This window comes from Phyllostomus hastatus, unplaced genomic scaffold (genome assembly GCF_019186645.2).
Source record: "Phyllostomus hastatus isolate PE091 unplaced genomic scaffold, TTU_PhHast_1.1 phas_contig_209, whole genome shotgun sequence".
NCBI lineage: Eukaryota > Metazoa > Chordata > Mammalia > Chiroptera > Phyllostomidae > Phyllostomus > Phyllostomus hastatus.
The window spans coordinates 19108579-19136354 of NW_025333735.1; the positions used below are offsets into that span (position 1 = coordinate 19108579).

General features: G+C 36.2%; 1 protein-coding gene and 1 pseudogene across 2 annotated transcripts in view; both read right to left on the bottom strand.

Annotated features, from left to right (window-relative positions):
• The window catches only part of PDE4B (phosphodiesterase 4B), a 422721-nt gene that overhangs the window by 168923 nt on the left and 226022 nt on the right, over positions 1-27776 (bottom strand). The gene's annotated exons all lie outside the window — the stretch shown is intronic.
• Positions 5827-5937, bottom strand: LOC123816614 (annotated as a pseudogene).

Sequence of the window (27776 nt, forward strand, 5' to 3'; positions counted from 1 at the left end):
TATGGACCAAAAGCAATAGGATTGAAAATCTGACCAGAAAGAACCAATTACTAGCTGTATGTCTTTTCTGTTTTCTTTTTTCATGTATAAATGGAAAAAATAATAATAATAATCCCATGTTTCACAATAGTCGTGAAAATCAAATGGAGTATTTATGCACGTATGTTGTAACTGGTAGCAAATTGTAAAGAGGTTAATAAACATTATTCTACTGTAAGAGTGAATAAGATTATGTAAAGATCATAACAATATTATAATACTTGATGCATGCTGCCTATTTGGTTGTTATTTTGTAGTTACTGGCAAAAAACTTCAAGTGAGTGCTAATGATGAAATAGTATTTAGAGAAAGCAAAATGGGAAATCTAATAAAGGGAATGATCTTAACAACATTAAAAACATACAGAAGCTTAAGGGAAAATTGGAGGAAAATATATAAAAATGTTATCAGTAGTTTTCTTTGGGTAGAGGAATTACAGGTTTGACAAGATTTATTGAAATGTTTGCTCAGGGCCCTTTTCGGAGGAAGTCGGCCCCGCCTCTCACCCCCACCCCCTGTCTGGGTGCAGTGGAAGCAATTATGTTCAGGCATCATACTTTTCCATCCTGGCCTGGGGTAGGGATGAGCTAGGTGTGGGGGCCCATGAGTATCTTTCTAAAGAGTCTAGGGATGGAATGGAGTGAAAGTATAAGTAAGCAATCTGTACAGCTGAGGCATAAATTCTAAAACTTGGGAGCTTTGTAGCCATGCTTTCTGTCACATACGCTGGAAAAGATGGGATTACCCAAAGACTTAGGAACCTAGCAGAAGTGCAGAGAGAAGTAGAGGAAGGCCACAGCAAGTCCAAATGGTCTTTGCAACATTTGAACCACCTGCATTCCTATTGCAGTTTCTAAGGTACTGCATTAACCTTACAACCTGCCTCTTTTTGTTTTATCTAACATAACTGTGTTTTCTTAGTGTTTTACCAAATATATGGGGATTTAAAAATATTTTTGTTATTTTTATAAATTTTCTATGGCAGGCATATACTTCTTTCATACCCAGAAACCCATATTTAAAAAATAGCTGTGTGTATGATGAGTGAGTATAAAGGTAAGATGTAGAACTCTTAACACTAGTTATTTTGCAATCACTCAGAGGAGTGGATTTTTAGATCAGGTTTAATAAAAAACTTCTACATCCTGAACTCCCTAAAAAGGGGCTCACAGCACAAGATTAGCCACTTGGTTTGCTCCTGAGTGTCTAGCTTCAAATTAGCATTAGTGACATTAATCGTGTATTAATACAAAGACACTCACATTCTTTTCGCAACTGAGCACTTATTTGTAGCAGTCATGGACTTGGTCCAAAAAAGCTCTTTGCAGAGAAAATACTAAAAGTGGTGTGATTTCCTTGGCCCTCTCTCTTTATTCCACTCAACACAGTAACTTTCCAACTCAACAGAAACTTGTTCCTTCCTATCCCAGTCAAACAGCAGCACATTTTGAACAAAAATATACAGCAGTAGGGTCTTCCTTTTCTTTTTCAAATGAAATGCTGGTACATTTTAAACACTTTCAGGGTAAATCCCAACTTTTAGGGGTTCTAAATTTTGTCTATGTGTCTCTTGTTTGCCTTATCCTTAGGTGTTAAATAGTTTATTTTGTGTTTTAGATGTTTTGAGAGAAAAAATGAATTTGTACAAAATATGGATTCCAAGTATGAGGTAGGAGATTTCGAGGAGAGCAGTGCTCTGGGTTTTGTATTCTTCCTCATCAACACATAGAAAAAGGGCAAACATGATTCTTCACTGTAGTTTAGGTGACATAGCTGTAGAGTATTTCAACTTAATTTTAACTCTGAGAAATATCACTCCTGAACAGTCTACTTAAAAAAGCAGTAAAGATGGTGTGCATCTCTGGATGATTTTATTTTACTCCTTCTAACAGTAAGAAAGATCGCCGCTTACTATGAAATATTAGCATCTATAAGATCTTTTGCTTTTTAGCTTGAATGGAGTGAGTTGATTTTTCATCTGTTATAGCCAAGAAAATGGTCTTGGCCAAGCATACAACTGGACACAGTCCCTTTTCAAGTAAAGACAACATGAAGAAAAAAATTCAAACTTTTAAAATATATATTTTATTTAAAATCAAGGTATCTAATTTAGGACTTCAGTGGGACAGCCATGAATTTAGATGCTTCCAGCTCCATAAAAATTAAATTACCAAGAATGGTATTGCTATTTGCTAAATTTGACAAGTGATGGCAGCAACACCAACTGATCTGATATTTGACTTAGCAAAGTGTATTATTTGCATGATTTCAGATATCTTTGGTTTTTATTCCCTTTTTGTTTTTATCTTTACTCTGCATTCCTGCTTAGTGTTCTTTGTTGTTGCAATTTCTACTTTTCTATTTAGAGACAAACTTTCTTACCAATTAGCATCTTAGGATCTTTACCTAAAAATGAAATATGACAGGGTAGAGTGTCTCCAGAATCTCCTTGTGTTCACACCGGAGCACTTGATATTTTCCCTATGGAGATGTGCCAGCCTAAGGGCTGCACCACCCTGCAGAAGTCCTCCATGTCTGAAGGTTTGATGGCAAAACAGAGTGGACCTCAATACTTCAGCGCTCCAAGCAGTATTTCTTTGAGAGAGGAACAAGGTCTGGATCTCAGCACTGGAGACTGTTGGTACACGAAGGCCCTGGATAGCATTCTCTTGAAGCAATTAAGGTTTAGGAAAACAACGTGACTTCCCCAAGGTTATCTAATTTGTGGCAGAGCTGACTCCAAACCCAGGATTCCTGATTTCTAGTCCAGAATTCTTTCCCATACTATTTGGCCTTGGGAGGCTATAATCAATTTTCATTTTTAAGGCTACATTTTTTTCTTTTTTTAGCTTAGCTTTTCAAAAAGGAGCACAGTCTTATAGCTTTATGTTATTACCAAGCAATCAATATCATTCTTGCAAAGTAATTCAATAAATTTTTTTATCCAGAAGTTTTAGCTACTTCTTGCAAGTCTCTTAAGCCCATGAAACATAGTAGTTTTGTAAATCATATCAACTAGCCAATTCTTACTAATGAAACAGACAAGGGAGAAGAACAGCTTATGGGGAGGTAATAAAGTTACCAAGAACCCAATAGTGCAAGGAGTCTTAGGAACTAGGTAATATATTTCCCATTTTACAGAAGAAAACTGAGGTTGGAGAGGCTGGATACTTTCCCCAGGGATTTGCTTGTGTGACAGAGCTAAAGTCTCAACCTGAACCACTTGGATGCTAAGCTCACGCTCCCCGAGTCAAATATTTGCAAGTCAAGTACAAAGACAGGGAAGGGTGCTCTTTCAAAAAACAAAACTGTTATTTACAAACACTCCTTTTAAGTTTCTGCCATAAAAAATTTTCCCTATATTACTCCTTTGGACTTTTGGCAATGTTCCCCACTGAAGAAGGTCAAGTACTTAAAAAAGACTCCTTTTAGTCCTGTTGTTAATAAATAAAGCAATGTTATTTAAACCTTTGGGTACTTTTGTCAGTCAAAGATATCACTGATTTTCTCTCCCACATAGGGAAGTGTATACAAGGTCAAAGAAGCCCTGGAAAAATATAAATTTTTCATTGTAGCTTTGTTCTCCTGGTACCAGGGTGACTTTTGATTGGTTCCAGGAAGTCACCTTAGTCACATCTGAGTTCATTTGTCATTCTCAGATTGCTTCAGAAGAAACTAAACATTAAATTCGAAATGGTAAGCTCTGTACCATTGATTATTTATTTTAGGAAAGTCATTTTTGGACACTCTTGTATAAGACGTGTAACAAATGGATAACAGAAACGTTCTTGGGGAGATGAGTACAAATAAGAGTTTTAATTTTTTTTCAAAAATTACTACGAATAATGATTCTTTAAAAATTAATAATGATGACTTGCAGTCATGTAGAGTTCAGTAGTTCACCAAACATTTTCACATATATAATCTCATTTAATTCTCACAACCAACCTTTCAGTAAAATCCAAACTTTGAGTGAGTGTTAATATATTCTATGCATTGAGCTAGGCCCTGAAAATTAAAAAAAAATAAAGAAGAAATGGTCTTTGTCCTCAAGGAATTCACTGTTTTTGTTACTATGATGATATGTGACATAGTAGGTAAGTAGAGCTCAAAAAATTAGAATATACTCACCCAGTGAATCTGGTCACATTCAGAACTGAAATGGGAGCTGTTTGGCTCCAAAACTCATTTTTGTCTTACTGCCTCAAACTTCCGCTTAGTATGGGAGTAGAAATGTAAAGGAAAGTAGACACACAGTTTTTTAAAAAGAAATCTTCAATTTATTAGTTTTTAGTTTCTGATTTTTGTAAACTCGGGATTTTTAAGGCAATGTGTACCCTTGTAATCTCTTTTGCTATTAATACAATGATTTGCATTTCTAATGCTAAAAGTTTTCATTGAATATTTGCTTAAATAGAAACAGAATCCAAGTTATCATATTTGTGTTTGACACTCAGCTAAGCTATTCACAGAGTGTAATAGCTAAATATGCTGTTATATATTATCCTAAGTCTCACAGCTGAGAAGATGAAGACTTGGGGAAGTTCATATGTACAAAAGAAATAGGTGATTAAAGGGTTAGATAAAAAGAAATTATTAGAAAGGATCAAGAAATTTGGCTTTAGGATGAGAGCTGAAGAACAGCCTGGTAACAGTCCTCATGTACATAAGGGGTTACTTGTTTTTGCTTCTAAGGACAGAAGAAAATGAATTCACACTGCAGCCCTAAGGGACTCAGGTGAGCTATGAGAAACGATTTGCTGACAGTGAGATGGTCAGTTACTGGAATAAGATACCAGGGGAAGTTGTGGAATCTCTTTTAAAAAACAGAAAAAGATTTCTAACCTCTTTTTATAGTTCAGATGTGGCATGGCTCCAGGCAGAAAGGTGGGCCAGGTAGCATCTCAAGTTTCCTTTCAGCTCAAGGACACTATCACTGTGAGGATTGCAGCCGCTAAGAGCATTTTTCAGAGTGAGAGCCAGCTAGATGCTGAAATTCACAGCACTCAAGGTCTCCCTTTTACTTTGCTCATTGTTCCATATAAGCATTTGTTATAGATAATAACCTCCACTGTAATGGTTTTCCTCTAATTGTCAGCCAGAATCAATTTAAAGGCACTTTGATCAATGTTTCTAAAGGTTAAAAGACCAAGTGTAGGGAATTGTTAATATTTCAAAAACTGTTGTGCCCCACACTCTTTAATCCCAAAGTGTGAAGAATCCGGCTGAGGTTATCATTATAGAGCTCTGAGATGATAATATCCACCTACAGTAACCACACAAGTTTTTCTCAGCACTTAAGTTGATATGAGGCCTCAGAAGCAAATCAAGCACAGGAATATAAAGGTATGGGATGTGGTGAACCTCCCATACCTTTCTCATCAGAGGGGTAAGATATCACTTCAGTAGGTTCATTTATTTGACAACTAAGAAATAGATTTAGGATATTTAAGGAATTATGCAGGACCTTACAGCTTAGTAAAATATAAAGTTGAGACTTGAATCCAAGTCTTTTGGCCTCCTGTACAGTGATTGATTCTTAAAGCATATTATTCCTAAAGCTGAGTTAAGAAAAATCATGTTTCAAAATATATTCAGATGCTAAAAAACTAGATAAATAACTTGAAATTCCCTTTTGTGAAACATCTCTTTTCTCTGTACTATGGTAATGAAATCAGGCATCTTCCTGCCCTGAGAGATTTGTGCAACAGTCACGTCATTAATATGTGACTGCCATATCCCAGCACTGTGTACAAATATAAGCCCTGTCTTTATTTATTTATTTTTCCATGTGTTCAGCGTATGAACCAGGCATGGGCACAGACCAAAAGCCAACCTGGGGTAAACGAGGAGTTACTTTGTCCCTGGCTGATATGACCATGTCTTTTAAAATGGATTTTTAGGCCCTGGCTGGTTTAGCTCATTAGACTGAGTGCAGGCCTTTGAACCAAAGGGTTGCTGGTTCGATTCCCAGTCAGGGCACATACCTGGGTTGTGGGTCAGGTCCCCAGTAGGGTGTGTGTGAGAGGCAACCACACAATGATGTTTCTCTCCCTCTCTCTCTTCCTCCCTTCCCCTCTCTAAAAATTAAATACAATCCTTAAAATAATAAAAAATAAATAAAATGGATTTTTAGATGCTAACTTGTCAATTTCCCATAATTGTTAAAAGTAGTCATTAGAGGCAGGAAAACAGGTTAACCTTGACTTTATTGACTGTACATGCCAGTGTAACTTTGGGTAAGTTGCTTAAACAATTTGCTTTTCCATCTGTGAAATAGCTACAATAATAATAATAATAATAATAATAATAATAATAATAATAATAATATTTACTTATATTGACTGAGATTTATATGTTAAATGCTTAGCATAGACATGGCAAACACTAAGTGCTCAATAACTATTATAACTATTAATAACTATTAATAGTAGTAGTATAACTATTATCCCATAAACGTCAATAATCAGACCATTATTCTAAAAGATGATGAGAGATACAGCCTTCCTACTAGACATAAAGCATAAAAGAGCTCTTTGTTAGAAAAATAAAACTTTCCCCCAAAGTCATAACACCCATGTCTCCATCATCAAAAGAAAGTTTAACTGACATTTTCTACATTTCCTGAGGGCCTAATGTGTGTCACATGCTCTCCTAAGTGTTATGGGTACAAACATGAAAGAAATAGTCCTGCTCCTCAAGGGTTTCATGGTTTAGAATGGAAAGAAATAAACGGATAAATACAATATGACATGGCAAAGAGAGCATTTAGGATAGTATACGGTGAGCAGGAGGTGGAGGATGGGGAAAGGGGGTGGGCAGAATTTGGAAAGGCTTGTCAGGAAATTCGATCACTTCAGCTGAGCCTAAATTCTAAGCAATAAGACAATGGAGGGTCATGATCATAAAACCATTTTGTAAAAACTAAAATTTTATAAAGAAAAACAGGTTACTGATCAAGTTAGCCACTTATCTGTCTCATCTTCATTCAATTGACTGGCAAGAATCACAAAATAAAAGTTTTAATAGGTAGGTAGGGAAGGAGGGAGGGAGTGAGAGAGAGACAGCCATTTTAGACACCATGCCTGTCACATACACATTAGTAAGTATTTGCTAAATTAGCCTTTTTCTGTAAATCTGCAATTTGTTGGGTGGTGGTAATTATCAATGTAAGGTCATTTTATTGTCATCTTATTCTTAGTAGCACAACTCTTCAAAGATAATTATCCAAGTAATGTTCTCAATTCTCCACTTCAGCTCTCATGTGTATTCTCATTCTAACTTGACAAAAGGCAGATGCATAAAAGGAGTCATTACCAATATCCTCTGGATTTCTATTGACTGGATAATAATCTAATCAGGAGGCTCACATTTGCTTGAATGTGAGGTAAGAGTCTTAATGTCTGCTAATTTTTAACTACACATGGAAAAAATCTTATAATATGACCCACTGATCAACTGAAAATTCTGAAACTCATTAATAATATAGAGGAAAAAATAATATAATCATATAAAAGAAGAAGATAGTTGGATGTTTAAACTATTAAATGTGTAAAAGGACATAGTTCATAAACTCCATCAACACACAAGGCAGAATCGAATCCCTTCTCCTTGAGGTGCTGGCACCCTGCACATTAGTTTTAGTTGCTTCACACACAACACACAACATCATTTTTCATAACGTATATTGCATTTGCATATAGGCAGAAACCACAGCAACAATAAGATAAAAAGATTATATAGCAAGGTAAATTCTAAGAAACAGTCCTTTGAAATAAATCCGAGAGATTTGAAAAACATGTAATGAATAGAAACATACTCTGAGTCTTCTTTAAATTGATAAGTAAAATGGGAAACTATTTACCAGATTAAACACTCTGAAATATTCATATTTTGTTAAAATATAAATACAAAAAAACAATTCATAACTAACAGTGATAATATTTATGTAGCACTTGGTGCTTTGCCAAACATGTTGCCCAATCATATCAGAGCTACAATGTACCCATGTGAAGTGTTATTACAGTGCTCAAGATGCTAACTTTGTAGAGTCAGTACACTTTTAGCTAACAGGCTCTGAGGCATGTTCTCTCAAGCAGACACTTTTCCGAGTTCAGAACTCACTCTTCTTCCGTTCAAAACCACCTGTCACTAAGTGCCGTTATTTCTAGCACCACAACATTCGGTGAATTTGTCCTTTCATTTCCATTTGCTCCTTTACAGAATGAAAGGCCTATTGTAGAGAGCAAGACTGAACTAAGATGATATTAGTCCTGTCAACTAAGAAGCCATGTTTAGAGCATGTGCAGTAGAGCAATGACTCAGAAGCACAGAGCAATCCCTGGAGCATGTAGAGAACAATGTGGTAGACAGTGTGTGCTTATCTGAAGGGTAACACCATCCTCTCAGAGCATGCATAGTAGAGTGACATATTCAGGTGGCACAAGACAACGTGCTTTAATCAAAGGCTGATGCAACATTACATTGCACAAAAATATGAAAGCAAAAGCCTTCGTGCAGACAGCTGTGACAGCCGGGAGCAAGGGAAGAGCACGCTGCTGCTCTGATCGACCCTATTCTGCACCCCTGTGAAGGCTGAGAGTTTATCAGTCTATAATTGTCACTTTTTTTTTGTACCTAGAATAGTGCCTGGAAGACAGTAGGTGCTCAATAAGTACTTTTAAGCAAATGAATGAATTCCTATAGCCCTGCATTATCTTTCCTATTTCTCAAACCTCCCCCTCTAGTCTGTGGAGCTGGCTAACTAGCATCATGAGACAGATTTTCTTTTCTCTCATGCACCTTATACATGGCTGCTTAATTGATTTTACTAAAGTACAGATCTAATGGTTTTACTCCTTAGCTTAAAGCACCTTTTAAATGACTCCTTATTATTGCAACTCCTTATCCTAGCACTTAAAATCTGCCACTAATGGCCTTAACTGACATTTCACCAGATCTCAGCTTTCAGTTTCAAAATAAAATCCTTTGTGTCAATCCAGGCCTCCTTGCCTATTTGACTCTGTTCATGCTGGTCTCTTGGCCCACAAATGGCCGCACTGACCATCTTTACCTGTTGAGATATCAACAGTCCTTCAATATTTATGTGAATGCTACTTTATTCAAGATGTGCTGATCAAATGCCATCACTTGGCTTATGTGCTGATCTTATTCTGCCTTGTATTGTAATATAGTTACATGTGGATCCATGTCTTATCTCCAGTATTCAAAGCTTCCTAAGACCAACAACTGTATCTTACCTTGCTCTTACCCTAAACCACCTACCACATGTAGTCAGTGGTTACTACCTATCTGCTAAGTTGAAGCGGTTCCCACAGCTAGGTCATGGGATTGAAAACTATCTGCCTTGTTGAACATATGATGAAGAATGCAGACGATGGGGATAGGGTTCCAAAAATGTAGGCTTGAATCTGAGCTCTGCCTTTTACAAGATGAGTACCTGAGGCAACATTTTAACTTTTCCTTTTAACCTGCCCAAAGCTCAGTTTCTTCATCTATAAAATAGTGATAGTTATATTATCCACCTCACAGGGTTTCTGTTGGGTTTAAATGGGAAAATGAAAATGATAATGTTTTGTAAACTTTAAACTGTTATAAATTATGTTTGAATTATATGCCACGGAGCTTGTTGGATGAATACAAAATGAAAGCTACTTGGCACTAATTCTGAGTGCTTTTGTGCTGTACCTGGTGGAGAATGAGGAAGTAGTAGGAATAAGAAGGGAAGACAAGAGCATTGTTCTTCTGCCAGGAGTCCCATTGCCCAGGAGATAAAAAGTTATATGTGGATGTATTTTCACATTAATGCTCAGCCAAGTTGCTAAACTGCTGTGACAGCACTTAGAAAAGATCCCCTGTGATAAATTATTTTGAGATTTAGAATTTATCATATATTTAATTAAGCTGAAAAGCAGCTTTAAAATTGCTAAAGGTATTTTTTTCTCCTCTGCTTCCTCCTGTGTATTTTCTCTTAGCTAAATTCATTTTCAAAAGAAAAAATACAACCTTGCAAGTTTGCCATCTTCCTTGGAAAATACTATCACTCTACTCTGTGCTCCTGTCATTGTCTGTGGCTGCCCTTCATTTAAAACTTAGCACAAAGGCTGCCTAGGAAGACAAAAGAGGAGGAAATGTTGCCCAGAACCATCCAGGCGGTTGGAGCAGTGCTGTCCCAGGGATTGCTGTTTCCCGTCCCACTTTCTGCTTCAGATATTCCTGATCTCACAGACAAGCTGGATGCACGTTATGCTATCTGAGAACCCTGGACCAACGTGGCTCATTGTGCTATAGTCTGATTTTAGAAGAGTTTACGCAATTCACATTCCTTGTCCGAGGCTTTCCCACATTTCTGGATAGCTGATGACATTTTAATATATTTTTTTTAAAGTGCAGGGAAGGAAAAACATCTGCCCATTATCTGAGAAAATGTAACAGCTATCTCTTTGGAGTGAGGGCTGGGTTATGAATCAGTGTTTTTCTGTTTCTTCATTTTATTTATGTGCAGGTTTACTAGACACTCTGGACTGGTTTGAAACCTCCCAATGACGTCAATGGGGCAGAGAAATTGGAGCAGCAGAGACAGCTGCAATGCACCAAGTGTACTGAGGTTTTATTCTTTTCCCCCAGGGTGACATCTGAGACAGATATTATCAATCAAGCCCTCCTGGCTCAGTACCAAATCAAAGGCACTTTATCATTCAAAGCAGTAAAAACTGCAATTAGATGATCTGCTCAGCTTTTTCCCTAGGAATATCCTGTTCGTGACAATTAATAATGCAATTAAAACTAAATTAAACAAGAGAATGCTTACTAAAATATTTAATTTAAATATGTGAACTATTTCCTTCAGTGTTTCAGTTATCAAGTTATTAAAGATCGCTCTCTACATATATCTTGTATAAAAATTCAAAACAATGCAATTACTGTCTCTTTTAAAAGCACTAATAAAAGCCAAATGATGAACTTTAACCAGTTTCCAAGAAATAGCCAAATGTCCAGGAAAAAAGTATAGGTATGTATATTGTAAAGCTTTGCTATCATTTAGAAAATAGCAAATAACAACGAAAAAACCTGTGACATTTGACAAGAAAGAAATAGGGTTCTGTGAATTAACATTTCTTTCAAAAACATTCAAAATAAAACTAAAATGAAAAAAGAGCCAACTGTGTTTTTGTTTCTTAAGCACAACATACTCTTTACGGACTTTGCAAGCACCTCTTCTTAGTAATAGTGTTATTTGTCTGAGTATAGATAGCTTACTGAAATCTGAAAAAAATATAACACTTAATCTAATTATTTAAACTAAAGACTTCTGTCTCTTTTCATTTGCTCTTGCTCTTTCTTTTTAAAGAAGGAAACGTTAAACTAGTAAGGATACCCAAGGCTAATCACAGTAAATCTAATAAGCATCCTTAAAATGGATTTTTGTTTTCAAAGCTGCCTGGAAGCACTAGGCACAGAAGAGTCTCAGCAGAGTGAAGAATACAGACTGACCGCTATATCGCCCCACCTTGTCTTCTTCTGCACTGTTTGTTGGCAAACAAAGCTGGTATTAAAATGTTAAGTGGAACAGAGAGAAAATTGGGGACAAAAGAAAGAAAGAAACACTAATGTCAATTTCAAGCTTACGTGGCCAAACTGAATAGGACCCAAAGCCATTTAGTTTAGGAAGTCAAACTGGCCGATAATAAGAAACATAGAAAACAAGACTCATCAACCATTGTTTATTACCCATGAAGCATCATCATCAGCTTACTCAATGTTATTAGGCAAATAATATTATATCTGAGATGTATCTCTGTCTCAATAACAGACTCCCAAAATAGGAAAGGCCATGATGCAGGAAACTTAATTTTTCAACGAGGGAAATCAAGACAAAATGTGTTTAGGTGTCAGCACTAAAAGTTGAGGTTAGCTAGAATGACAGATGCCTTGCCAATCAATCAGTCCTGTTTCCCCAAGGCAGAGCATCATCAGTGCTCTTTATTACTTGGATTTAAACAATAAGCCTCTTTTTCCCACTCCTCCATTCATTTAGTTGTGAAACAGACAATAAATCATAGCTGAAGTTACCAAATACATTGTATATTATTCATAAGACTGAACTTTTTAACAGTTCCAGCCCTAATGTTTCTTCCACCACGAGATTTACCATTCCTTTATCCATTCCTTTCATTCATCATAATGGTAGTAATATGGGCACACAGGCCTGGTGGATGTGGGTTTGTATCCCAGCTCTATCTCTTGGTAGATACATGTCTTTAAATGACTCAGTCTGCAAAATGGTAATGAAATGAAATGACATGAATAAGTACCTTGTAGGCACTTTAAATGTGATAGCTATTATTTTTAGATACTTGCTTAAAAATGTTTATTATTATACTTCAGTGCCAAGTATGTGCTAGGCAGTGACAGAACACACACACACACATACACGTAAATAATGCAAAATCCACAGAGTAAATCAAGCTAGATACTGGAGTCATTCTTGCTTCCCATATCTAATCACCACTACCAAGTAGGACCCTTTCACCACTGTGGGAAATCTGCCTCATCAGCCAGTGGTCTGCCAAAACTTCAGGTGTCATAAACAAATGAGTAAGTGTCCAAGTGGTTACCTAGCCCAGAACATTCTATTTCCTTTACCATTCTTGAATTGGTTTTCTCTTTATTGGGCCATAGATGGCCTAGTTTTTGTCACTATTATCTCTTTCAGGGATTACTTTAACAGCCTCCTAACCAGTGTCTGCTTTGAGCTTTATCTATAAGATCATCCTTTTAAATGATAAATCTGGTCATCTCATTCCCTGCTTAAAAATCTACATGACATTTCAAATCTTTTATGGAAAAAGTCTCTGTTCCTTAGTCTCTCACAAGATTCCAAATGTAATGTGGCTTGACTAATTTTCTAACTTTATCTTCTTGATGGGTATTATCTTTAATATCCGCACATGCCATTTAGTTCCCCCAACCAGCAATCCTGTTTCACATTTTCTCATATATGCTGCCCTTTTCCACCATCTCTACCTTCTGATTCCTATTAACACATGCTTTGACTATGACAGACCCATACCAGATTGCAGTAGAAGTATTTGCTCACCTGTCTGTTCTCTCCTTACTGGAGTGTGAGCTCCTGTAGAGTGATGGCTAGATGTCATTCATTTCTATTCCCCCAGCTAGGTACAGAATGGCATGCTGTTCTTGAAAAATACTAAATGAATCAATGAACATCAGCATTTATAAATTCAGTTGATCTCCCCTAACAAAGAGATTTTAGAATCCTTTCTGTGAAAGAGAGATGGATCTTTAGTAGGCCTCTTGGACAGTTAGGTCCAGTTTTCTTCCCCCCAGACCCTGTTTTAATTGGGAACTAGATGCTGGATTCTGTGGCCATGAGAAAGAATAACTAGAAGTTCTAGAATCAGGTTCAGAGAGACATATTTAAAATCCACACATTCTGAGTGTTCCCAGTTCTTCTAATGGGTATCATTCTAAAGCTTACCAGTTAAATAAATTGTAGTGATGCTAGGAGTGAGAACATATATCAGGCCATGAAGGAAACTAATAAATCATTTATCAACAACTGCATTTGTCTCAATGATCTGAGCATCCTGGATTGTTTATTCATTCATTCAGCAAATAATTGATTGACAACTGTGACATCCTAAGACATTGCAAATTAGGTGGTGAGCAAATAGGCCAGCTTCTATTTCTTGAGCATCTCCTATATTTTTGATGTGTGAGCAGCCCATGATGGAGGTCCCTTTGTGTCAATGGGTAGATCTCACTCTTCATGCCATAATAGTGATGCTCTTCTCCAGAAATTTCTGTATCTGTGTGTAGTCCCAATCCCACATTGTATACTGTATTCTAACCCATCCATGTGCAGTCCCACTGTCTGTTGGCAGGTGAAGAAAAGAGTCCCTCTTCTTTAAGCATACACAGACACCCAAATAGTCTGTCATTGGCCATTCACTATTTGATGGTGCTATTAACAAAGAAATATGCTGGGTTAGTTTTCATGGTAAGGTTGGCAAACACCAACAAATCAGTGACTTGGAATTAATTAAAACAGTAAAAAATGAAGGTTGATTATTTTTCTGACAGGTGATTAATATATAGAAACCAGGCATTAAGCATATACAAAGTATGTCCAGAAAGTAAACAGCCATGTAATATGAAAAATAGAGACATTCATTGAAGATAATAAAAGATATAAGAAACAGTGTACATAGGACAATGATGCCTCAGTCCCCTTCAAAGTAGGCACCTTGGGACCTCACACAGTTCTCTCAATCACCATCAGCTTCCCCATCATATTTTCCTGAATCTTACTGATAGTCTCTTTCCTCTCAAAGGTGATTTTAATATTGGGAAAAGCCAGGAGTCACAGGGGACCAAATCTTGGCTGTAGGGGGGCTGAGTCACCTATGTGATTTGATATTTTGCAAAAAAACTCTGCACAAGATGTGACGTATGAACGGGTACATTATTGTGATGAAGCTGCCAATTACCAGTTGCCCAGAGCTGTAGCCTTCTGAATCATCCAAATAGTTTCCAAAGAAGAATATTCAAACTTAATGCCAAATTTGATGCAGATTTGTTACTCTACTCAGTCATTTTGAATATGGCAGCCACACTGTACACATGCTCACTCAATGGCATCTACTGCCCCAACTGACTAGTACAGTGAAGTCATCATTGTTCACACATGTGTATTTCAGTCCACTCTCCTTGGCTGCCAGATTACATCGATGTCATGCACACTGTGCTTGTTATATTAACAATGGCTGGACTTTTTCCGGACACTCCTCATATGCTTCATTATACAACCTTGGTTATAAGTCCTTTAGGGTCTTTCCCTTATTAACATTGGTTTCAGATACAGGATGCTTACATAGTGCCTCCTTGCCCAAGCACGTGTGCCATAGAAATTTGTGGGTTGTTATTTCATAAGCAGTAAAAGTATTTTTAGTCAAGATCACCAAATATTTCTCAGTAAGCTAGGAAATACATATTAGTTTTTGTTTGTAAAGTCTATTAAAGAATTTAAATATATTCATTAAATAAATTTTAAATATGTATAAACTATAAATAATAACAATACTTAAAAGCACTGTCATTAGCAGTCGAAAAATCAGTATGTAAACAAATTTTCTGTACCATGAGGTGTAAAGAGCAAGAGTTTTAGAATCATATGGACCTGAGTTTATGTTCCAATTCTGCTCAATATTTGTTCCATGAAAGTGGGAAAATTATCACCACCTAAGTTTTAGTTTTTAACCTGTAATATAGGAATTATAGTACTTATCTAATAGGTTTTTACAAATAATAAATGTGTATAGAGTTCCTTAACTTGGCATAGGATAATTTAATATTTTTAAATAGTATAGTTTCTTCTATTTTGAGTTTTTTATTACATGAAAATTTCAGAATATCACCTATCATGAGCTTTTTCAAATAATATATAAGTGAATTAGAGATGCATACATAATCTGTTCTTTTTATTGTCCTTTTTTAAAGGGATGACAGGCATTATGATCAAACTTTATGATATTTTAAACTGGATTCTAATTCTAATTCTAATTTTAACACTTGTCCTTTGTATCTTAGAAAGTGGTATTTTGACTAGTGACTGAAAGTTTTGGACTTTCACAGCAATATAACACCTACCTAAGAAAGCTTTCTTCACTTAGCCATTAAGGGACCCCACCTTGAAGAAAGGCCACAGGGCATTTCTGTTGCTTACCTTGGATACCAAGGACTTACACTAAATATCCTTGAATGGATTTCTTAAAATGCCACAAAGCCTGAATATTTGTTATCTGGCTTCAATGTGCTATGGACACAAGTCTAAAGTTGATGTATTTCTGTTTGCAGTTTATGACACCTCTCAGTGACAGAATTATATGTGTGTGTGTGTGTGTGTGTGTGTGTGTGTGTGTGTGTGTATCTTTCATGGTTTGAAATGTTGGTACTGTCAGAATGAAGGCTACAGAGTGACTCTTAGCTTTAAAATAAAATCCTCCTTCAGGCCAAGTATTGTCAAGGATGTAACAGGATAAATACCAAGGCTTGTCCCATGTCATCTCTCCAAAATCACTTGAACTCATGGAGATGACTAAGTCCAAAGTCACACAATTACAACTCAAACATACATACAAACACACACACACACTCATGTATTCTTCTAACAAGTATTTACTGAGCACTTACTACATGCTAAACCCTGTTCTAAGTGTTTAGGATATATCCATTAACCAAGGAAACAAAATTTCCTGTCCTCAGGGAGTTCATATGTCAGCCTGGGTGGCAGGTGGCATGGGAGAAGTGGGGACAGAAAATAAACAATACACATAAGTCACAGTCCAGACTGTATCTTTCCCTGGACCAGTTGTGCCCATTTCTATCTCCATTTCTTTGCATTTATTTTCCTTCTAGCTATCTGCAAAGCTACTTTTGTCACACTGAAAGACCAAGGTCAAATAGCACCTCCTCCTGTTCTGTGAAATCTGTGCTAGCTCTCCTTAGACCTTATGGAGCTTTTTGAATAGCTCTTTTATGGCATCTCTCAGATTGCCTTCTAATTGACATGTATCTGTCTTTCCCACTGGAGGACAAGCTCCCCCTATGTAGGAACCTAGCAAGGACTTATTCTTAGCAAGTATTGTATCACCAGGGCCATGGAGTACAGAGCATACAAGAGTAACACCCTCAATGAATATTCAGATAAAGAATGAATGCAGTTTCAGTCTATCATAAAAAAACCAATTCATTTTGAGGTTAGCTGTGTTTAGAATGTTTCTTTGTATACTATCCACACCAAAATGTGGATAATAAATAAATTTAAGAAAGATTTTTCTAGATATACAATTATTTTATATGAAATAAAATAACATTGTTTACTAAAAACTGATTCAATAGGCACATTAATTAAAAAGCTAACTTAATTAGTTAACATAAATAGCCTTGATAGAAAGGCTATTATGGCATCTTTTAAAATGCTTAATAATTTCACATGTGCTATAATCATTTGTATAAATCAGTGTATTTAAGATACTTTCTTTAAGTTATACAAACAGCTTATTTTTGAAGATTGAAGAAAGCAATTTATGTAAAATCCCACTTCAAACATTGATGATATAGAAATAGGATTAGGATGCTATTTTTCATTAAATAATGACAATTCTCTCCTATCTTTGAGGAAAACAAATTTATTTTGATAACCCTAAAAACAAACAGTATGTTATAATCAATCCATTAAAAAGAATATATTTTCATTAAAATATTTCTGCCACACAAATATAATTTTTTAATAAATTATTTTATGCCAAAAAGATGCTTACTTTCTTCAATCTTTAATTATCCCCAGAATTAAATTACTGTATTACTCTAAGAAGAAAGGCTTAGCCATCAGACTAACTTATTGTGATCTGCACAACAGATTTTACTTCAAGGAGCTGTGATTTAAGGTGGGAATATTTGAAGAGGGAGAGTCCGCAGCCTTTAGACACTGCCCACACCCCTCTGCAGGAGTTTTGTAGATGGGGCCTGCTCAAGACTGCTCTCCATCAGACTAGCTCTCTGCGTCTTTACCTGTGACCGCCAATCTTGGACTTTTCCTTCAGTCTATCCTGAGCTTCCAGAACCTTGCTTTATTGATTCAAATATGCAATGAAAGAGGAAACAGACTTTCTGACAGAGAGGAAGATCTTAGGAGCAAGCTAACATCTCTCCTGCAAACAACTCTCAGTTCTTCTACTGAGTTTATAGTTTGATCCATCTGCCTTTACCCAGTTTATAATACTGAGTACTATGTAGATTTTAATACTAAGAATATGTGTTCCTTCTTGGCCTTTACTGAAAAAAACATACAAACAAACAAAAAAAACCTTTTGCCTGACTTTTCAAGAAAATAATCTCATTTCTTTTGTGAACAACCTCCCCCCCGGCCCCACCCCAAAATAGCTTCATGCTGAACACAGCAAATAATGTGATTATTTGATTGATAGATTATCTGTAGTGTGTGCTCTGCATGTGCAGGCCTATGCAACTTCTTTAAGCAGCACAGGAAGAAGTAATGTAATTCTGCAAATATTATATATAATTTTTCTCATCAAACTTGGCTGACAGGCATTCATGCATACTGCTTGTGCTATAGCTAAAGTCTCAAGAGAAGAATAATGTTCACAGCATTGAAAAAACATGAATGCATTCTTGAAAATCCTGGGTGTTTATATTCTAGCTAAATAAATTAGTTGTTGATTGAAATGAATTTTTCTGCTGTCTACCTATCAGTGACTATCAGTAAAATATAATGTACTAAATTTTTTAGAGTATTAAAGTTTTACCATTTTTGTTTTGTTTTTTGGTCACCACAGTGACCTTCTCCTAGGCACATTATTTTTTCTCATGCTGGCTGGGGTAATTTAAAAAGAGTACCCTTCAGAATAAAACTGAAACAGGATTGTAACCTACTGTTAAAAATTAGCTTTTGGAAAGTTTGAACATTAGCTTCTGTGCAGTGTTTAGCTGTGACAAATACACTCTGTCAGGCTCTATAGATTTTCTATTATTTCAGAGAATAAACAGGAATTTACTGATTTCTAGTAACTTAACTTCTAATGTGATTGGGATGGTAGCCATCACAGCTTTAGGTTAAGCCCATATCCCACCTACCAAACACACTAAACGTATGTGTGCCCTGCTTTAAGGAATTTTGTAGTTCAAAATACATACATATAAAATAAATTGGTAAGTAATTTTACTATAAAAATAATTCTCATCACTAAATGATTTACTCTAAGGTTCCTTTAAAGTTTAGTTCCTATAATGAATTTAAGAGATTGTTTATATAGAATTAATTGACAAGTATAATTGAAAATGTAGAGCTCAATTTTATTTTTTCACCTGAATTTACTCTTAGCTGTAGTTCAATAGAAAAAAATATATAGTAATGTAACAAAAATATATAATTCAAATGAGTTCAACTGGAAAAAATAAATTTATACTTAAATCTTAAAGAGTTATATAAAAAGAGATAAACCTTTATGAGGTAGAGGGTTTAGAAGAACACATTAGCCAACTTTCCAAGCATCTAGTTGTTGAAGCTTGAAAACATGTTACCACTTGCAATTTAACAGTTTAATTGTGGTGTTCCATTTTGATCATTGCAAATTGCAGTCTAAGAGTTGACTAAGCCATTGGGTCACCTCAAGGATTATAAACACAAATAGATTCTTGCAGGTTTAGCAGCACTTGCCTGATTTTTTTCCTCAAAAAATGGAATACAACTCTACTTTTATGAAGACCCTTTGTTTACATAGAAAACAACCAAACCAGTCTCTGCCTCCAGGATGGCCCCACACATTGGCTATGTCCTTCCCTGCTGTTAAGACTTCTATACCTTTCAGGATAAAGTTGAAGCTATGGAAATTACAAAAGCTTATCTAGCTCTGTCTACCTTTTGAGCATTGTCTCAAGCAATCACTTCCCTTCTCATGATCTGGAATGGCAACAGTTTAATCATACTAAGCTGTATTATGCCTGGAAGGTCTTTCTTCTGATTTGCTCTCTAATTATGGCCTATTTATCCCACCAGAACTCTAGTTTTAGGTCACCTCCTTTGTGCTCCAATGTGACATAGTTTTTAATCTTCTTTTTCTTAAATAAGTCACTTTAATATTTCATAAATAATGGTTTGGTGATGTTGAACTCTTAAAACTTTTTTTTGTCCAGGAAGCTCTTTATCTGCACTTTGATTTTAAATGATAGCTTTGCTGGGTATAGCAATCTTGACTGTAGGTCCCTGTTTTTCATGACTGAATATTTCTTGCTAATCTCTTCTAGCCTGCAAAGTTTCTTTTCAGAAATCAGCTGATAATCTTATGGGAACTCCCCTGTAGGTAACTAACTTCTTTTTTCTTGCTGTTTTTAAGATTCTCTCTTTATCTTTAAACTTTGGCATTTTAGTGATAATGTGTCTTGAAGTGGGCCTCTTTGCATCCCTCTTGTCGGGGACTCTCTGTGGTTCCTGGACTTGCATGTCTATTTCCTTCACCAAATTAGGGAAGTTTTCCTTTATTATTTTTTCAGATAGCTTTCCAAGTTCTTGCTGTTTCTCTTCTCCTTCTGGTACCTCTATGATGTGAATGTTGGAATGCTTGAAGTTGTCCCAGAGGGTACTTACACTATCCTCAGTTATTTTTTTATTCTTTTTTCTTCTTGCTCTGATTGATTGTTTTATCTTCCTTATGTTCCAAATTATTGATTTGATTCTCAGCTTCATCCACTCTACTGTTGTTTCCCTGTAAATTGTTCTTTATTTCAATTAGTGTATCCTTCATTTCTCAGATCTTCTCTATGCTGTTGAGGGCCTTCCTTGAGAATCTTTATACCCAGTGTTTTGAAGTCTGCTAGATTGCTTTGTTTTGAAGTTGATAGATTGCTTATCTTCTTTTTGTTTAGTTCTTTTTCTGGAGTTTTTATGTGTTCTTTCATTTGGGCCATGTTTCTTTGTCTTCTCATTTTGGCAGCCTCCCTGTGCTTGTTTCTATGCATTAGGTAGAGCTGCTATGACTCCCTGTGTTGGTAGCACGGCCTAATGTTACTACATTAGGTGTCCTCTAGGGTCCAGTGGCACAGCCTCTCCCATCACCCAAGCTAGGTGCTCAAGGTTTGACTCTTGTGTGGGCTAAGTATACCCTCCTTTTATAGTTGAGCCTTGATTGCTGTTGGCAGGTCAATGGGAGGGATTTAGACAGGCTAGTTAGCTGCAAGGACTGGCTGTGACCACTAGCCATCTACTTCCACACTCCATGGAAGATCAGCTGTGCAGGTGCAGGGTGGTGGTGTTCTGATGTGGTCTGTAGCCTGTCCACTGGGTGTACAGCCCCTGGTATTTCCCAGGCAGTGCAGGCCAAGTTCAGCCCTCACCTGTGTTCTGCCTGGGGCCAGCCTACCTGAGCTATAATGCAATCTGCAGATGGTTGCTACTCATGCTGGCCTTGGAAATTCCCAAGCAAAGCCAGGCTGTCAACCTAGGTTGGCCACTGCTAGTGCCAGGCCTGGGGCCACTTAGCAAGTGGTATGGGGCCTGGTGGCTCACTGAGGCCAGTTGTTGCTTATTTGAGAGTTTTTAGGAAGTTGCAAAGCATGAGCCAAGACCAGCCATTCATATGGAAAAGCCACTGTTAACAACATGGGTGGACCCATCAGTTGGGTCTCCAACTTATGGAGTTTCAGGGGAGCTGCAGGGTGGAGCAAATAGTGTTAGCCAGGTTGACGGAGTCTTAGACATGTCACTGCCTGCTGACTCTGTGGCTCTGTGGGGGGAAAGTTCAGGAAAGGACCAATGGCTTCTGCTTACCTTTCTGTCTGGGAGAAAGCTGTCATCCAGCTCCAATCTTGATGCCAGACACTTCAGTACCTCCCCATACACCACTTGTGCTTTTGAGGCTGATCCCATGGTGCCAAAGCTCAGAGGGAGTGAGTATGAGTAAGTCCATGTATGGGTTCTTTAAGGGGAACTGTTTGGGACTCCAGAAGTTTCTTCTACCAACTAAATCCCCATTGGTTTTTGCAGCCAGAAGTTATGGGGATTTATCTTCTTGGCACTAGAACCCTGGGCTGGGGAGCCTGGTATGAGCTGGGACTCCTCACTCCCAAGACATTCCTCCTGATTTTTAACCACCACATATGTGCATGGGACCAGCAGTTCTGTGCCTCCACCCCTCCTAACAGTCTGGATTGATGTGGATTTTTTAATTTCATAGTTGTCAAACTTCCATTCAGCTCATTTTCTGACAGTTCCAAGTGATGGTTCTTCTACATTTTAGTCGTAATTTTAATGTGGTTTTGCAAGGAGGTGAGCTTTGTTTTCTTATACTGCCATCTTGACCAGAAGTCTTATATTTCATTATTAATATGAACTTAGTATTTACTGAGTTCTTCATATGTGGCAGTAACTATTTTAGGTGATTCACTTCAGTTAATTTCCACAACATTTCAAGGGAAGCATTAAACTTCATTTACAAATAAAAGAATTGATACTGAGACCTGCTTGTGTTCATACAGTTGGTGAAGAATGAAACAAGGATTTTCACCCATATCATTCTGGGTCTCTAGGCAGTGTTTGTTTTATTGAAATATCACATATCCCAAACTCTTTTCCAGAGGTCCATTAAGATATTAGTATTTCAAACCCCCTGAAGGTTTTACCTTAGATAAGTTTAACATATCTTTCCCTTGTAAGTATATTCTTTTTTTAGAAAATCACAATATATTATTATATCTTATAGCTCCAAAACCTTCCAGAAATATACTTATCTGTCTAACCAAGTGTTTTCTAGAGTTAAGACACCATCTCCTTTTTATTTCTTCATAGGCCACTAAATGTTCCACTCCATAAAGTTCATGACTGCCTTCAATTGAAGTTTTATTAAAATAGGGCATTGTAGGGCTGGGCAAAATAGATGAAGGGATTAAGAAAAAAAGAACCTTATAGACACAAACAACAGCATGGTGATTACTGGAGAGAAAGGAGGACAGGGGGAGGTAGAAGAGGGTAAAGGGGAGATAAGTGGTGATAGAAGAACACTTGAATTGGGGTGGTGAACACACAATACAATATACCGATGATATATTATAGAATTGTACACTTGAAACCTATATAATTTATTAACCAATGTCACCCCAATAAATTCAATTAAAAAAAGTTGTTAAGTTATCTCTGACCCTCCTGGTAGTCTGGTTTCATTGTGTCTCTTTATTTTCTTTTGTTTGTAACTTGGAAAAATGCCTCTTGGATTTTTAAGCTGAAAGTGACTGTTTTTGTTATGTCCACAAAAGAAAAACATGCTTGAAAACTCAAAAATATGAGGTTAAGAGTTTGTTTTTGACCTGATTATCTTAGGTATTTCATTTTTAATGGGAAAAGTAGAAATTCTAAGTTCCTTTTTCTTTCACATTCCCTACATTTTCAATTGACCATTAGAAAAAATGTGATCAGGAAAAACTGTGGTCTAATTTATAAGAACTAATTGTAATCAAGTTAAGAGTAAGAGCACTTTGATTTTCTGATTTACTCACCAACATCGTCAAAAGTATTTGTTGAACATACTATCTGAAGCCTGTGCTAGGTAGGCACTGTACACAGTAATTAAGCCAAACATAATTTCTGCCTCCTGGAAGCCTCAGCATTCCAAGAAGTTAGAGAGTTAAATAATTCCTGAACAAGTAATGCCTATACTTAAAATGTAAGCTGATATTCCTCTGTTTTAATGTATATGTAAATATACATGTGGGACTATGAGATGACACAGTGCAAAACCACACAAATCAATGTTTTATTCTTATTTGTGACACTCTTGTCTCCCTCCTACCCACAATTCCATGTTTCTTCCTGTGTTAACTCTCAAAATAAAGACACAGTTCATAGAAAATAGAAATATTTAAATAATTGAAATACTTCTAATAGTTGAAGTATTTCTTAAAAATTGAAAGTATTTAACATTTCTCCTATACTCTAAACAATATTTAAAAATACTCAACTATTCATTAGCCACATTATTTATATATATATATATATATATATATATATATATATATATAGCCACATATATGTATAGCCATATATATATGGTTAAAAAAATTTCCAATTTGTAGTAATCACTTATTACCTTCTATTTCTTTTTGTAAGAGTCTAATAGAGGAAAACTTTTCAAAAATACTCGTATTTTAAAATTCAAGTGGAGAAAATGGAAATCATTCACAAATTACCCTGCCCTGAGGAAACACATAATTTATTCTTGCAGAAAAATACCACTCACCACCTACTCCTATAGCTTAAAAAAAAAAGATAAAGAGCTTTTAATATATGAATGTGCTTGAAGTGTTTTTCCTAAAAATTATGTAATTTTACAAAGCATTACATGTTCCCCAATCTTTTTTGCTTACTTTTAATTTCTTATTATTCAATGATTTTACATTTCATATGTAAAATCATATGTGTCCCAGCTCTAGTCCTGAACTGACAGATAAAGTTTGCTCTTTGTAGCGTGACCAGCACTCACTAGATCCATGGATGTCCGGGAGGAGGCAAATCAGTAAAGCAGAAAGTTGTAAAGAGCTGGTGCTCTATCAGCATCCCTCCACTCAGGAACTCAGTTCCTTTGCATTAGTTTCACTGTGTTCCCACTGCCACATAGTTATTATTTAGCTGTTTGTCCTTTTATATTTCTTTCTGATGGCATGACACTTCCCATGGCAGAGTAGATATTTTCTATATGAATACAAATAACTTAGCATTCAACATGTAAGCATTCAACTGGAATATCATCAGTAGTTTTTTGTTTTTTTTTTTACATATCAAATGAGAACATCGATTTGCAGTCACATCTGAATGATAGCTTCCCATGGTGTGTGTAGCATTTCTTCCAATTTAGTTTAGAGAAGGAAAAAGTATTTGAGTTTCCAAAATTGCTGAAAAATCTCCCTTTAAAGAGTATCTTCTGTTTTCTCTCTCCTTTTGCATTTTTTCTTCCATTCCTGGTGATACATGAGTATGTTTCTGGCTTCTCATTAAACTGAAGGAGTTATCAGATTAATCAAAGAAAATTCTCTCCTTGTACCATTTACATTGCCTTTGGAGCTATCACACCTCCTATCTGGCTTCTTCTGCATTGCTTAGCCAATTGAGAGCACTGATGAAAAAGCACCTAACGCACAGGGTCAGATTTCCTAAATTACATTTGTTAGACCACAACAAAGGAGAAAACCCTGAAGGGATTTTAAGACGTTTTCATTGCAGGAGATTACAGAGCAAAGAAAATGTCTATGTTACACAAAGAAATAACAGTGTGACTGGAATAACAAATTCAACTTTGTCCAGGTTTGGAACCAACACTCTGACTGCTCTAAAGCATGCTGGTGTGTATTTAAATTTTACCTTTAGCCCAGGAAGACTGGCCTTTAAGCAGATAGCAATAGTCAATCAAGGTCACTAGGGTCATCATTAATACAGCACAGCAGTAATAGGTTCAAATATCCTCAGACCCTTGAAGAACCAAAGGCATCTCCCAGAGTGACAAAAGTTACCCCAAAGACATCCAACAGAGAGGAGAAGGACCTCAGCATTCTGGATCTGTGGGCAGAACATGACCGATGAGATGGCTTGCACTGACAAACACCGGTTTGCAGTCAAATGAGAAGACATGTCTGAATGACTTCCCCTTTGTCTCTTGTGGGGTTTAGTCTAATTTATTGTCCTTCTAGATCCTGATAATCTGGTATATTAATTGGATCTGTGCTCCTAAAAGGGACTCATGGTTCTTTATTTCAGATTTGTTTGCACATTTCAACTTCCTAAATCTCATGATGTCTCAGAGAAGGTGACCTTAGGAGAGGACTCATTTTATGCAATGGCAGCCACAGGTATAAAACATATATATGGGTTCACAGACGATCAAAATTTAGACATGAAAACCAATTTTCTAACTGGTTTCCCCCTTGTATCTTTGTGCCCCTACATCAGGGCTGTCACATTCATTTTCACCGGGGGCCACATCAGCCCCGAGGTTGCCTTCAAAGGGCCAAAATAATTTTAGGACTGTATAAGTGTAAGTACTCCTTAACTGTTAAAAAGTTGAAATTACATTTGGCCCTTTGAAGGCAACCTCGAGGCTGATGTGGCCTCCGATGAAAATAAGTTTGACACCCCTGCCCTACAGTCTATTTTCAAAATAGCAGTCACAGTAATTCTTTAAAAACCTAATTCAGGTCACATCATTCACCTGCTGAACACCTTCCAGTTGGTCCCAGTTTCATTCTAAGTGAGAGTCCAAGTGCTTACAATGGTCTATGAGGCCCTCACTAGAATCCCCACGATCTGCCTAATCCCACTGCTCACTAGGCTGCCCTTTTCACTCTGTTTGAGCCACACTGGCCCTTTGCTGTTTTTAGAACATGCCAGGCAAGCTTCTACCTCAGGAATTTTTCAATGGGTATTTTCTGGGCTTAAAATACTCTTCCCCAGTTCCCTCCATGGCTCACTCCCACACTTTCTTAAGTTCTCCCCAAGAAAAACAAGATTCCTGTAATTTTCTTGCATTCTTTTATTGTCAATGCCTACTTTAGAACCTAGCACAAAGTAGGTGTCCAATAAATATTTACTGGAAAATTAATTAATAAATTAATAAAACAAGTGTCAGTCTACAGGCTTACACTTAGCAAGAAAGAAGATAGTTGGTCTAGTTTATAATTAAATAAAAGTTGTTTTTATCAAAACAATATTTTGGGTCAGAATGAATGTAAAGCTAACTTTCCTATAGGAAAAGACTTTATTTTCTTTGATGGTTTAGAAAGCAATATAATTGTTGAAAAGGACAAAACAGAAAAGAGAGTTTGGGATGAATGTGGTTTACATAACCCAATCAGGCACCATGATGACTTTTGAGAATGCTAAGAAAGGGCTGTTTTTAGATTATTAAGGAAATATAAAATTAGCAAAGACTATCTGGGAAAATTTGATAAGGGGAATTTTAAAAATGACGTGAACTAATTCACCACCAGAACCACAGCAAGAGACTATGCTTTTACTCTTGGAAATGGGAAAAAAGGCACCTTATATTCTTTTTCAATTTCATATGATTATCAAAAAGCTTAAGTTCCTTTTCAAAAACATTTTTTTGAAATATATTTCACATGTCATGAATTTCAACTTTATAATATGTCCAATTCACTACTTATTAGTATATTCACAGTTGTACAACCATCACCACTACCCCATTTTAGCACATTTTCATCATGCCTAAAAAAAAAATTTCCATTTGCCCTTTTCTTAGCTCCTGAAAACCACTAACCTACTTTCTGTTTCTTTCAATATACCTATTCTGAACATTTTGTGTAAATGGAATCATACAATATGTGGCTTCTTTCACTTAACATAAAGTTTTCAAGGTTTGCCCATTTTATAGCATGTACCAGTATTTCATTATTTATTATGGCTGAAAAATATTCCATTTTATAGATATATCACATTTGCTTATGTTGTCCTGAGTTACTTCCATTTTGGGGCTATTTTGTGTGAATAATGCTTCAATGAGCACTCATATACAAGTTTTTGTGTGAATGTAGGTTTTCATTTTTCTTGGAGTAAAATTTCATTTTTCCTAGGAGTAAAATTTGTGGGTCATATCATAACTCTGTAGTTTATATTTTGAGAAAAAGCCAAACTGCAAAGTTACCATTTATGCCATCAACAATGTATGAGGGTTCTGATTCCTATATCCTCTCCAAAATTTTTTATTGTCTGTTTTTTACATTTTAGCCATTGAAGTTTGTGTGAAGTAGTATCTCATTGTGGTTTTGATTTGTATTTCCCTAATGACTAATGATTTTGAGCATATTTTCATGTGGTTATTGGCCATTGGCATATTTTCTTTGGAGAAATGTCTATTCAAACAATTTTCCCATTTTAATTAGGTTATTTGGCTTTTTTAGTTGAATTGTAAGAGTTCTTTATATAATTTAGAACTAAATCACATATCAGATATATGATTTACAAATATTTTCTTCCATTCCAATGCCTGCCTTCAACTGGCTTATTTCACTTAGCATAATAGTCTCCAGTTCCATCCATGCTGTTCCAAAATGTAGGAATTCTTTCTTTCTTTCCACTGCATAGTATTCCATTATGTAGATGCACTATAGTTTTTTAA